Source organism: Lepidochelys kempii, chromosome 3 (assembly GCF_965140265.1).
Source record: "Lepidochelys kempii isolate rLepKem1 chromosome 3, rLepKem1.hap2, whole genome shotgun sequence".
Classification (NCBI taxonomy): domain Eukaryota; kingdom Metazoa; phylum Chordata; order Testudines; family Cheloniidae; genus Lepidochelys; species Lepidochelys kempii.
Window position 1 is genome coordinate 107118508 of NC_133258.1, and position 13744 is coordinate 107132251.

Sequence of the window (13744 nt, forward strand, 5' to 3'; positions counted from 1 at the left end):
CACTTCAACTTCATGAGACTCACTGTCTACTGAAAAACCTTAATGGCAATCTCAGAAATGTTAAAGAAGAATAACTTAATGTTAAAATAGATACGTGACAGTTGAATGCACTGATCTGTTGATATAAGACAGCATAAGGTCACTATTAAGATTTTAAATTAGAACTCAAGTTTCATGAATTTGTGGTCCATATTGCTATTTGGAATCTGTTGGAGATAAGCATGAATTCCTTTATGGAGTGTTGGAATGTAATATTGTCAACATTGTAGACAATGTGAAAGTGATAAGGGATGCTGTAGAATTTTTCCTTAGCTTCTAATGTTTATTCTTTCAAAAGTTTGGTTGTGTGGGGTGTGTACAGATACAACCTTAATTGTCAGACAAAATGATGATTCTGTTTTTTTCTTATATATAACATTTAAATTGTCACTTCTGTCTTGGAGCAAGCAAAACACACACACATATGCGCACACAAATGGTGACTACTCAATAGCAGTCAAAAGATAATTAGAAACATGGCCATGTAAAGCAATCATGACATATATCTATGCCTATTTAATACCCAATAAGCTTCAATGTTTATAAAGTTTTTCTCTCCCCTCATCCTCCAGATGAGCTTATTCATTTTCATTGTTTAGGATTGCCATGCCAGAGTTGGTCCGTGAATCCCCGGGAATATATTCAGATCTGAAACAAAGTGCTTTATTTCACATATTCTCTGAAGACTTGCAGAGACAATGGAACATTTTTACATATTAAACCAGTGTGGAAAATAGGAGTTTTGCTCAGTGAGAAAAATATACAGCTACTCAAGGATGGGCTAAGTTGGCTGGGCTTTATTATCTTTTTTTTTTAATACCACAATAAAAATATTAATTTGGATGCATGCCAATAATGTCTATCTCCTTTTGGGGACTGGTAATATGAACGTTATACATGTAAATGTTTCAGTTTCCAAGCAATGAGGCTGCAGACCTTAGGAAGATTTCCAAGGATTTGATATGTCAGATATGTATGAAACTGGAACAGGCAATGCAGGGATGTCTTCAGTGCTTTGTACATAAAATATATCCCTTTGTTTTCATTTTTCTCAGTTGCTAACTTAACAGAGATACATACAGAGGGAATATGTAATGGTGTGGGGGATGCTTTTAAGTTTTTATTGCTATGAATCTGGGATGATCTCATAATTAACACTCCTATTATCCAGGTCTTCCCTAAAAATCTGAGTTTTTATTTTATTTTTTTATTTTTAAATCTCTAGCCAATACAACTTTACACCACATCACACCATCAAATATTTTGTTCATGTTGCATGTTTGTATTATTACTTTTTCTGCTTGTCCGAAGGGGGAGGATTATATCTTGGTCTACTTTTCCCCCTTATTTGAAATACTTGAGTTACTATGGAAACCATGCATTATCTGATATAGTTGGGGTTTGATTCAAGGCTGTGTGTTAGTATTTTATGGAAAGCTGAAAGTTCACACAACTTCTTTCACTATATGAAAAACCTTTACTTGATACTTGCTGTTACTATGAGTAAGGATGTCTGCTCTGTTCTGTGATCAAAGGTCATCTAATGACCTTCCTACTCTGCAGGGCTTATACACTTTACTAGGCAGTCCTTTCTTAAAAATACACACTGCTAATACTTTCTATCCAATATACAAAATCACATGTACAACTCCATATTTTTTAAAGAGAATTTCAACTACATATTTAGGATGACTTAATATGCAATGTGCTCATGCATCTAAAATAACATTTCAGTTTCTTGTTTTCTGATAAGTGAAGATTATATGAGTAAAGATTTTCTTAATCATCACAGGGCCAAATAGTGCAAAAACATGTTTCATTTACATTTTTTTGCATCAATGTTTGTGCTATTGTAACTAGCTATTTGTCAGCATGGTGGTGGTTTCCAGGGTTCCCAACAGTCTCAGTTTTATTGTGCGTTTCACTACATTTGATGTTCTCCCTGAAGGCCCAACTCCTGTAATCGTGCTACTAGGTAAGAACCCAAACTTTCTTTAAAAAGGTTTCTAGCCCTTATGGTTGTGGAGAAAAGTGTGAAAATGTGACTGACGTGAACCTTAAAGTCTCCAAAACAGAAAGGCAAATAAAAAGAATGCAAAACGTATTATTTGTTTGTTTTAAAAAACTCATTATTTCAAGCCAATCTCATGATTTTTTGGGGGGAGGTGCTGAGTCAATATTTTATATTGCTTACGGTTGGCAATAAAACACGTAAATAGTTGAATCTGTTGGTCTCATTATACCTGGTGCAATTTGTGTCAATTCTGGTCAGTACTAACAAAGCACATGACCAAATATAGGCACAGGCCCTGTAAATGTATCTCTAGGATCCCTCCTCTAGGAGTCACTTGATGACATCAGAATCTGAGTTTTTATTTTATTTTTTTTAAGTCTCTAGCCAAATGTAAGTGATACAGTGTCATAAATATAAAGGGAAGGGTAAACCCCTTTGAAATCCCTCCTGGCCAGGGGAAAGCTCCTCTCACCTGTAAAGGGTTAAGAAGCTAAAGGTAACCTCGCTGGCACCTGACCAAAATGACCAATGAGGAGACAAGATACTTTCAAAAGCTGGGAGGAGGGAGAGAAACAAAGGGTCTGTCTATAGTCTGTCTTTGTCGGGGATAGACCAGGAATGGAGTCTTAGAACTTTTAGTAAGTAAGCTAGCTAGGTATGTGTTAGATTATGATTTCTTTAAATGGCTGAGAACAGAATTGTGCTGAATAGAATAACTATTTCTGTCTGTGTATCTTTTTTGTAACTTAAGGTTTTGCCTAGAGGGGTTCTCTATGTTTTTGAATCTAATTACCCTGTAAGATATCTACCATCCTGATTTTACAGGGGGGATTTCTTTATTTCTATTTACTTCTATTTTTATTAAAAGTCTTCTTGTAAGAAAACTGAATGTTTTTTCATTGTTCTCAGATCCAAGGGTTTGGGTCTGTGGTCACCTATGCAAATTGGTGAGGCTTTTTATCCAACATTTCCCAGGAAAGGGGGGGTGCAAGTGTTGGGAGGATTGTTCATTGTTCTTAAGATCCAAGGGTCTGGGTCTGTAGTCACCTAGGCAAATTGGTGAGGCTTTTTACCAAACCTTGTCCAGAAAGTGGGGTGCAAGGTTTTGGGAAGTATTTTGGGGGGAAAGACGCATCCAAACAGCTCTTCCCCAGTAACCAGTATTAGTTTGGTGGTGGTAGCGGCCAATCCAAGGACGACGGGTGGAATATTTTGTACCTTGGGGAAGTTTTGACCTAAGCTGGTAAAGATAAGCTTAGGAGGTTTTTCATGAAGGTCCCCACATCTGTACCCTAGAGTTCAGAGTGGGGGAGGAACCTTGACATACAGTAATGTCTATCTGAGTCTACAGACAGCTTGTAACAGTAGCTCTGAGAGTCATGAAGTGTTCCAATCATCTTACTGGGCCATTGATTCTGAAACCCATTGCTGCCAGCAGGAGGCTCCAATGACATCAGCTCAGCAGGTGAAGGGGGAGGGACTGTGTGTGCGTGTGCACACGCATGCATGCACATCCACACCCCTTGCTGATGTCACCCCATTCTGGCTTTTCTGGGGTGCTTTCACCCCCTCTGTTTGGATGGCTGAGTATTGAAGCGTTAGTTCTCCAGGAAGGACCCCAGACTGCCTGAAGACAGGGAGCAGTGGTCTGGGAAGTTTGCAGTGACAGGGAGTCTATCCAAAGAGAAGGGCCTCACCAGCCCAATTAAAGGTTCTTGTATGCCACAAGCATCTTAGCAGAGGAAGGGTTTGGGGAGGGCATGTGTGCAGGACCCCAGATTTCCTAAATCTGGCTCTGATAAAGCATTTACCTCTGTTGAAGCCACATGTGCCTTTCTCTGGTCCTAGCTCCATAACTATGGAATTCCATATGTTGTTAATGGACTATTCGGAATTGGATGTATTTTATTCCATGCACTATTGTTGTCACAGGAAGTCTGTAATATCTATCCATCAGACCTATGGATACTGACCACTCTGTAGTAATCCATTAAAGTCTAACCACGTAATTCCATACAAAAGTTGCTGATGTTGATATCTATAACAGCTCTGGATTTAACTGAGGGTGGGGTGGGGGTGTCACAACCCAATGGCCCCCTCCCCTCAGGGAGTCCCCTGGGAAGGCAGATCAGCGCTGTATATTGCTAATGCTGTTGCAAGCATCGCAAAGCATTTTGGGGAGGGTCAAAGGTGTGTGAGTGGGGAGTGGAAGTTTCCTTTACAGGGTACAAGAGGCCGAGAAGGGGTGGGGGGGGAAGAAGAAGAGAACAGAGAACAAGTTAATTCAACACTTCAGCTAGCTCAATTAGAAGATAAGATGCTGGCCCCAGCCAGCACAAGGTTGCAGCTCACAGCTGATGTTTGGGAAAGACGGGGGCTTGAAAGTTGCCCGAGCAGCTGTGAGAAAGAAAATCCAACTGCACAGACCCACACCTGCAAGACAGCAAGGCCAGTGAAGAAGAAAACAAACCCCAGAGCTGCAGAGTCTGAAAACACAGACGAGACAACAAGAGGGGGAGACGAGCCAGGCGTCCCTGAAGCCTAGGTGTTTTGGGAAAGGGAAAGAGACCACAGAAAGCCAGTTTGGACTGGCACAAAGAGCACCAGGAACAGAGGTCGCAGAATGAAACATCCCCAAAGGAGCCCAGGACTTAAAACCCTCCTGAGAGCTGGAGCAATTCAGAGATTTGCAGCAGACCTTGGATGACCTGAGCCCAGGACAAGAACTCCCAACCACCCAACCACCCTTTTTCTTCTTCTTCTTACGTTACACCCAGGCCTGGCCAGTCTCGGGTAGTGCATGTGTGAGTATGAAAGTGTGTTAGGGCTTGGGGCACGAACGCTTTCTTCCTTCCTCTGAGTGATGTGGGGAGCACCCATCACTCTCTGCTGTTATTTTATTGTTTTAATCATTAAAGCTTTAAAATTTAGGCACTTGGTGTGTTTTGTCATCTCCCCCGCCAACGATCCTGCGTCAGCCTGATCACCTGACGCAGCGGCAGATTGGTAATAGAAATCTGTCACAGGGGGGTATATTTAACTACTTTGCCCATTTCAAGAAAACACACTTTTTCCTATCCAACAGCTCCTTAGTATTCACTAATCCTGGGTTACTTCTGTATGTTACAACCAATATATACTGTATTACCCATATGTGTACTAGGCTCTTCCTTCATTTGAATAAAATGAAAAGGAGTACTTGTGGCACCTTAGAGACTAACCAATTTATTTGATCATAAGCTTTTGTGAGCTACAGCTCATTTCATCGGATGCATACTGTGGAAAGTATAGAAGATCTTTTTATATACACAAAGCATGAAAAAATGGGTGTTTACCACTACAAAAGGTTTTCTATCCCCCCACCCCTTCTATACTTTCCACACTATGCATCCGATGAAGTGAGCTGTAGCTCACGAAAGCTCATGCTCAAATAAATTGGTTAGTCTCTAAGGTGCCACAAGTACTCCTTTTCTTTTTGCGAATACAGACTAACACGGCTGTTACTCTGAAACTTGAATAAAATGGAATCTTCAGGTCAGAATTTCTAAAAATATTCATGAATGCATGAAACTCTTATGTCCCCTATACTCTACCCTCAAGAGTTTTTACTGAGTTTACATACCAGAGTCCAGATTTCACACAGTTTACAAATACTGTTTAGGGTAATTGTCATTGCACTGTTTCATAATCTTGCAGTCTCAGTCCTCAGACCTTCCTATGTTTGCTGCTTTTTTTAATCTTTGAGTTTCTAAATAGTGAAATCAAAACTTTGGTGTATCACTAGTCAGAAATATGATTTGTTAAGGTACATTTAAGAATTCACATTTCAGAGCTAGTGCTTCTATCTCTGAAGTAGCTGCCCACATTTAATAACAGTTCAATCTAGGCCCTTCGGAATAATTTTGCGCAATCTTCTATAGGATTCTGGTCAGAAATTATCTTTATGCTTCTGACAGATGAAGTGAATGAAAGAAATATACTTTTTGGTTGTCCTTCGACAACTTATGGGTCTTGCTTATCAGAAATTCTATGTATTACAGGAACAGTTTTGATTGAATATGAATGGAGCATTGATTTTAAAGTGTGGGTCATTAAAACTGGCATTTTGGACAGGATTTGTGTGTGTGTATTTTTAAAAGAATTCATCTGTAGAAATGCAGTAGTTCTGACTGTAAAGCAATTGATAGTGGTTTTAATGAGCACACCCAACTTATATTTTAAATGGAGATTTGAATGCAGAGTCCATTGTGGGGACCATTGATAATATTTCACAATGTTTAAAATTGCTGTTAAATAACTAATCTGAATTCACTCTAATTGATTAATTTATTGTAATTCATGGGAGTTTTCCTGACAACTGTTAAAACTTTATATGAGTTGCCTTTCATAAAAGGATCTCAAAGAACTTTGTAAGCGATAAGGCTAGTAATATTCCGGGAAGAAGTCTGGCAGATATCTTTCATATAACTGATATTCAGCCCTCCACTTGCATAACTCCAACTGAAATAAATGGAAGTAGTGTACAGAACACATTTCAGGATCAGACTCTAATTCAATAAGAACATAAGAATGGCCGTACTGGGTCAGACCAAAGATCCATCCAGCCCAGTATCCTGTTTACCGATAGTGACCGAATGCTAGATGACCCAGAGGGAGTGAAACTAACAGGTAATGATCAAGTGATTTCTCTCCTGCCATCCATCTCCACCTTCTGACAAACAGAGGCTAGGGACACCATTCCTTGCCCATCCTGGCTAATAGCCATAAATGGACTTAACCTCCATGAATTTATCCAGTTCTCTTTTAAACCCTGTTATAGTCCTAACTTTCACAACCTCCTCAGGCAAGGAGTTCCACAGGTTGACTGTGCGCTGAGTGAAGAACTTCCTTTATTTGTTTTAAACCTGCTACCCGTTAATTTCATTTGGTGGCCCCTAGTTCTTATATTATGGGAACAAGTAAATAACTTTTCCTTATTCACTTTCTCCACACCACTCATGATTTTATATACCTCTATCATATCCCCCCTTAGTCTCCTCTTTTCCAAGCTGAAAAGTCCTAGCCTCTTTACTCTCTCCTCATATGGAACCCATTCCAAACCTCGAATGTTTGTCGACCCCTTCAAAGAACTCTAATAGATTAGTAAGACATGATCTCCCTTTACAGAAACCATGTTGACTTTTGCCCAACAATTTATGTTCTTCTATGTGTCTGACAATTTTATTCTTGGCTATTGTTTCAACTAATTTGCCCAGTACTGACGTTAGACTTAACGGTCTGTAATTGCCAGGATCACCTCTAGAGCCCTTCTTAAATATTGGTGTTACATTAGCTATCTTCCTGTCATTGGGTACAGTAGTTTACTACTTCCTGACCCCAATATTGTCACATGCTTAGGAACTGGGACATAGGTCATCTAGCCTACTGGGCAGAGCAGGTTACAAACCATAGTTAATAGTTCCGCAATTTCACATTTGAGTTCTTTCAGAACTCTTGGGTGAATGCCATCTGGTCCCGGTGACTTGATACTGTTCAGTTTCTCCATTAATTCCAAAACCTCCTGTAGTGACACTTCAATCTGTGACAATTCCTCAGGTTTGTCACCGACAAAAGACATCTCAGGTTTGGGAATCTCCGTAACATCCTGAGCCGTAAAGACTGAAGCAAAGAATTCATTTAGTTTCTCTGCGATGACTTTATCGTCCTTAAGTGCTCCTTTTGTAACTCGATCGTCCAGGGGCCCCACTGGTTGTTTAGCAGGCTTCCTGCTTCTGATGTACTTAAAAACATTTTGTTATTACCTTTTGAGTTTTTGGCTAGCTGTTCTTCAAACTCCTTTTTGGTTTTTCTTATTACATTTGTACATTTAATTTGGTAGGGGCACATTTAAAATGCAGGTGCACTGTATTAGTTGCAACAATCCATCATCTTTTGTCCATTTCTAGACAGTTGTAGCTAACAGCATCATAATAGGCATCTAATATTTAAATTAATCCATGTGCTGTAGACTCAGATAATTAACCCTTTCATTCAGGGCTAACAATGTTTTGCAGAACAGATCTAATAGATTCCTGTTTGGGGGTGAATCAGGTGGTGCAGAAATAAGCAGTTTCCTGACATATTTAACGGCATCTTTGTGCTTTTGTTTATTCCCTTTCCCGCTCTGTGATGCGGGTGGAATTATGTATAATTATGCCCCGGAATGTGCTACTAAGAGCTCAAACTGGTGCAGGGAGGGACTTGCTGGAAGTGAGTTGAAGAGGAACATCTGTTCATAGGAGCTTCTAATAAAATCGCCAGTTGCTGCTGCGCATGCAGGGCAGAATATTTGGGGAAAGAAGCACTGGCTGGTGGGCTACTGGAATACGAATTTTCTTCTGTGTGATTACTTTATACTGCTGGTGGCTCTCGTCAGTGGGACGTGCGGTTATAGAAGCTGCTTCCACAATGACAGCTATTTATAGCAGTTATCATCCAGTCCAGCTCCCTGCCAATGCAGGATTGTTCAGGGCAGTTTTCTTTCTTCTTTGTGACCATTCTAATCTTAAAAGAGATTGGGCTTTAACCACTTCCTAGGAAGACTATTGCACAGTGTAATAGCTCTCACTTTGAAGAAGCTTTTAGTGGTATCCGGACTAAAATTTCTCTTGTTTAATTTCATTCCCTTAGCCCCCCTGCATATCACAGAAATATTTCCTCTTTCTCCCTGATGTTACATGCTTCAAATATTTGTAGATTGTTATTATGACCCTGCTGTGTCACTTTTAGCCAAGATAAACAGACAGAGCCCTTGTAGGGCTGGATACGATAAACACATATATGCACATGATTAGCCCCTTTGCATTCACTAGGACTAAAAAGTTAAATAAAGGCATACATGGTTGCAGGACATTTATTTTTCTCATAATTTATTCAGTACACTCTGCTATTCTGTTTTGTTGTTCTTCCCTGACTAATATCACTGCAATACACTGAATTTCCCAGATTATCCCAGAAAGATGACATGGATGAGGTAATATCTTTTATTGGAACAACTTCTATCAGTGAAAGAGACAGGCTTTTGAGCTCTGCTTCTAGTCTGGGAAAGGTACTCGGTGTCACAGCTATATACAACATGGAGCAGATTGTTTAGCATAAGGAGTTAACATGTTGCAAGAGACTATTTAAAATGAAGTGGGAAGTTAACACCTCTGCAGTTGTAGGACAAAGGAGAGTTAGATGGTTTCAGATTGTTGTAAAATAAATCATAAATCCATTGCCTTTATTAAGTCCATGGTTTTTTAGTATCAAGCAAAATTATGAATTTAATCTCCCAGGCTCATCTTTTGAAGGTGTTGTGCGGGTTTCCTTTGAGGATGAGAACTGAGAAGAAATATGGAGTGACTGTTTTGTGAAAAGAGCTGTCCCACAAGTGATAGGGCGTTTTTGTCTTTTAACATTTCTCTGTGTGTGTTCATTCAAGACCGTAATGATTGTCTTGTTTCACCCATATAGCTGTTATTGGAGCTTTTAGTGCACTGGATGAGGTACTTCATTTGCATATGTAGGAACCAAGGATCTTGAACGGTGTTTTCTGTCTGGGAGATGTGTCCACAGGTTTTGCATATCTTGTATTGGCAGGGTCTGGTGCCACTTTGAATAGGTGTGTCCTGGTCGATGGGAAGCTTGCTACTGATGATGAACTTGGTGAGGGTGGTGGGGGAGGGTTTTGGAGGCCAGATGAGGGGGTTTAGGAAAGGTTTATTTCAGGACGTGGTCCCCACTGAGTATGGATTGTAACTATTTATTGATCCACCTTATGGATTCTACTGTGGAGTAGTAGGTGACAACTCGGGGTGTGTGTTAAGAGGGTTTTTTTTTTCTGTATTGAAGAAGGTTCTTTTGTGATATTTGTGTGGCCCATTCCATGATGCAATCTTCTTCTCTGGCAGAATGTCCTTGTTTGGTGAAGGCGGTGTTAAGAGTGTCAAAGGATGTATCCCAAATGTTCTCTTCAGAGCATATTGTGTGGTATCTGCATCTGGGCACTTGGGTAGATTTATTGGTGTATTCAGACTGGTTATAGACATGTGAAGGTAAGTGTGGTGATCAGTGGGTTTCTTGTATATAGTTGTCTGTAGGTTTCCAGTCTTTGAAGCTGATAATGGAAGTTGATGTTAGTGTGAGAGTATTCTAGAGGATGTTTGGTGGGTAGTGGTTGCTGAATTTGTGGTGGAAATCTATGAGGGAGTGTAGGTCATCTGTCCAGAGGATGAGAATATCATTGAAGTATCTCAGGTATAACATTGGTTTCATGGTGCATTTTTCTAGAAATACTCTGTTGAAGTGGACCATGAAGAGGGTGGCATATTGGGGAGCCATCCTAGTAGCCATGGCTGTTCCCATGGTTTGGGCAAAGGGTTTATTGAATGTGAAATTATGAGTGAGGATAGAATGGATGAGCTTGGTGGTGTGTTTGGGGTGGATATCTGATTGTGGTCCATGGTCTTATAGATATTTGAGGCAGTGATGCCATCATTATCCAAGGTCTACTTTAACCACAACTATGTAAAGAGAGGCTATTGCTTCTTTTCTTCATAACATATGCCTTTGCATCTGAAGCTCAAAATGGCATTGGCCTTTTTTTACCCATCTGACACTGAAAACGTATATCTATCTTGTGTCCACTCTCACTGCTATATGCTCAATGTATCAAGAACCAAAGAGACTATTGGATATCGAGGAGCTGGATATGAGTCAGCAGCATGCCCTTGTTGCCAAGAAGGCCAACGGCATATTGGGCTGTATTAGTAGAATGAGGGAAGTGATTATTCCCCTCTATTCGACACTGGTGAGGCCACACCTGGAGTATTGCATCCAGTTTTGGTCCCCCCAGTACAGAAGGGATATGGACAAATTGGGAAGAGTCCAGGGGAGGGCAAAAAAAATTATTAGGGGGTGGGGCACATGACTTATGAGGAGAGGCTGAGGGAACTGGGGTTATTTAGTCTGCAGAAGAGAAGGGGGGGCGTGGGATTTGATAGCAGCCTTCAACTACCTGAAGGGGGACTCCAAAGCGGATGGAGCTAGGCTGTTCTCAGTGGTGGCAGATGACAGAACAAGAAGCAATGATTTCAAGTTGCCATGGGGGAGGTCTAGGTTGGCTATTAGGAAACACTATTTCTTTGGGAGGGTGGTGAAGCACTGGAATGGGTTACCTAGAGAGGTGGTGTAATCTCTATCCTTAGAGGTTTTTAAGGCCTGACTTGACAAAGCCATAGCTGGGATGATTTAGTTGGTATTGGTCCTGCTTTGAGCAGGGGGTTGGACTAGATGACCTCCTGAGGTCTCTTCCAACCCTAATATTCCGTGATTCTATGATATTGACAATACCCAGGTAAGTGAAAGTTTCTGCATTTGCTTTACAGGTGGAATTTGGTTTTGTAATTTACATGCCTTGCCTCTCAAGTGAAGCATTTGGTTTTCTTAAACATTCTGTTTTAAGCAGAGATTAGCTAAAGTCATCAAGTTTGAATCTGGAATTTGATCAGAATCCATATTTCCCTAAATCAGTTGGAGGGAGTACTGGATCCATTATTCTGCCTAATTTTACAACTGGGATGTTTGTTGCTTGAACTAGTCACTAGACAACACAGCCTTTGTATTGATCCATTTTCATAAGCTATACTTCAGATGTTAAGTTTTGATATTATCAGAGCACATCAAAGGGAAATCCAGTGTAATTTCCTAGGGAGAGTTTTGGTTTTAGAGCATAGACTTAATGTTGCTTCCAAATTTTTGTGAACACCAAACTCTCAGTCTATGAAAGACTTTAGAGACATGCTTACATTTAAGAACTTGAGAAGTTCCATTAAAGCTAAATTAAAATGCAGAAGTGTTTGCAGGATCTGGGTCTTAGGCTCCTATTTTGTAAAGGCTTACACACAAGCTTAACTGTTGCATATTGTGTTTTCATGTGGGACTACAGTGTATAAAATTAACCATATGTATACGTTTTTGAAGGATCAGAGCTCAAGCTTATTTTATATAATGCATAGACTGATTATGACAGACAGTACAGACCCATAGAAAACCTATTCTTGACAACAAAGGTGATGAAAAATGTTACATTTTCAGAGGTGGTCAAAGCATTCACAATGAAATCGGAAATATTTGAAGTGTGAACATTTTGTATTTTGTTGAAAATTCAACATTTTTCATTAAATTTTCAAGCAAAAATTGGGGTCATTCGAAAAAAAACACAGCAAAACCAAGAAATAGTGATATTTTGCATAAGTTCTCACATAAAAAATAATATTTTCACAGTATTTCAGGGGCATAAGTATGGTTAAAACATAACTGCAAAAAAATTGAGGAAATATTTCTGCAGCTCTCCACAGCTCTATTTCCTAGGTTTTAGCACTCTTCATTCTAATAAAGGGCTAATAAATGGATTGTAAATGTTTGTGTCTGTCCCATTTAATTTACACAGAGTTTAAGCTTTCAATTTTGCTAAGATTAATGGAAGTGCTTAACTTTATGTTCCCTGAGTAGTCCCATTGATGCGAATGGAACTATTTGCACTGTGTAAACTTAAGCACATGTTAGTGTTCGCAGGATTAGGGCCTATGCTTGTTATTCCAGGGCACATATTAGGTTAAATTGCACTCACATTAAAGCTAGCAGAGCACTGTTGCCTAAAGAATTGCTGAACAGCTATGAACAAAAGTAGAATTTAGCACAATGGATGAAATGCTTTAGGAGATGAGTGTAGGTATGACCTGTAATTTTTCTTTGTGGGAGAATACAGGTTAGGCAATTAACTCATCCACTTTTTGATGAAGGTCATGAGCAGCTTAGATAATGATGTGCTGAAGACTGGTATGATTTGTTTAATACGGTATGCTTTAAAATGTTCTGAGTCATTTCATCCAAGAACATCCTGTTTATTTGCTTTGTTCTAACATTATCTGATACTATAAAATTGACCTTTAAGTAGTCCCCAGTGCAGTAGTACTCTTTGTTCTAGGCATACAAGAAATCTTGAATAGTGTCAGCTGAAAGTTATTTTTTTTATATTTTTTTATTTTTAGAAATAGCTGGAGTTCAGTCACTTCTGAGTGAGAGCACAGAGATTAGAGGAAGATCAAAAACTGAGCCAGAGAAGGCTGAAGGAGCAAATAAAATTTGAAACTTGAACTGTATACTAATTAGACTGCCATTCTTTTTGCACATATTTATACAGTGTTTTGGGCAAGTCACAACAATGGTATATTTTACTCACATATATGCATGTGCAGCTCCCAGTCAAGTTCATGGAAGTTGCACATGAGTCACTATACTACAAAGAGTCCCAAAATTTAATTTACTTGTTCCACTTACTTTTGTAATGCATGGGTTTCAGTTATAGCTATTGACTACAGGTAATAAAATCACTGTGATACAGATCAAAGAAGATAAATGCAAATGGAGTATATTTTATTGGCTAAGACCCAGATCCTCAAAAGTATTTATTATTTGGGAGTTAGGGCCAGATCATCAAAGATGTTTGGGCATCTAAGTCTCTCCAGTGTATTGGCTTTGTATATAATGGCCAGCTTCCTAAAAACTCTGAAATTCAATGAGAAATTACATTAGAAATTAAACTTCATTGAAAACCACACAAATTCTTCAAGTTCAAATTGCCTCTGAAAATAATTCCCCCAAAAAAGT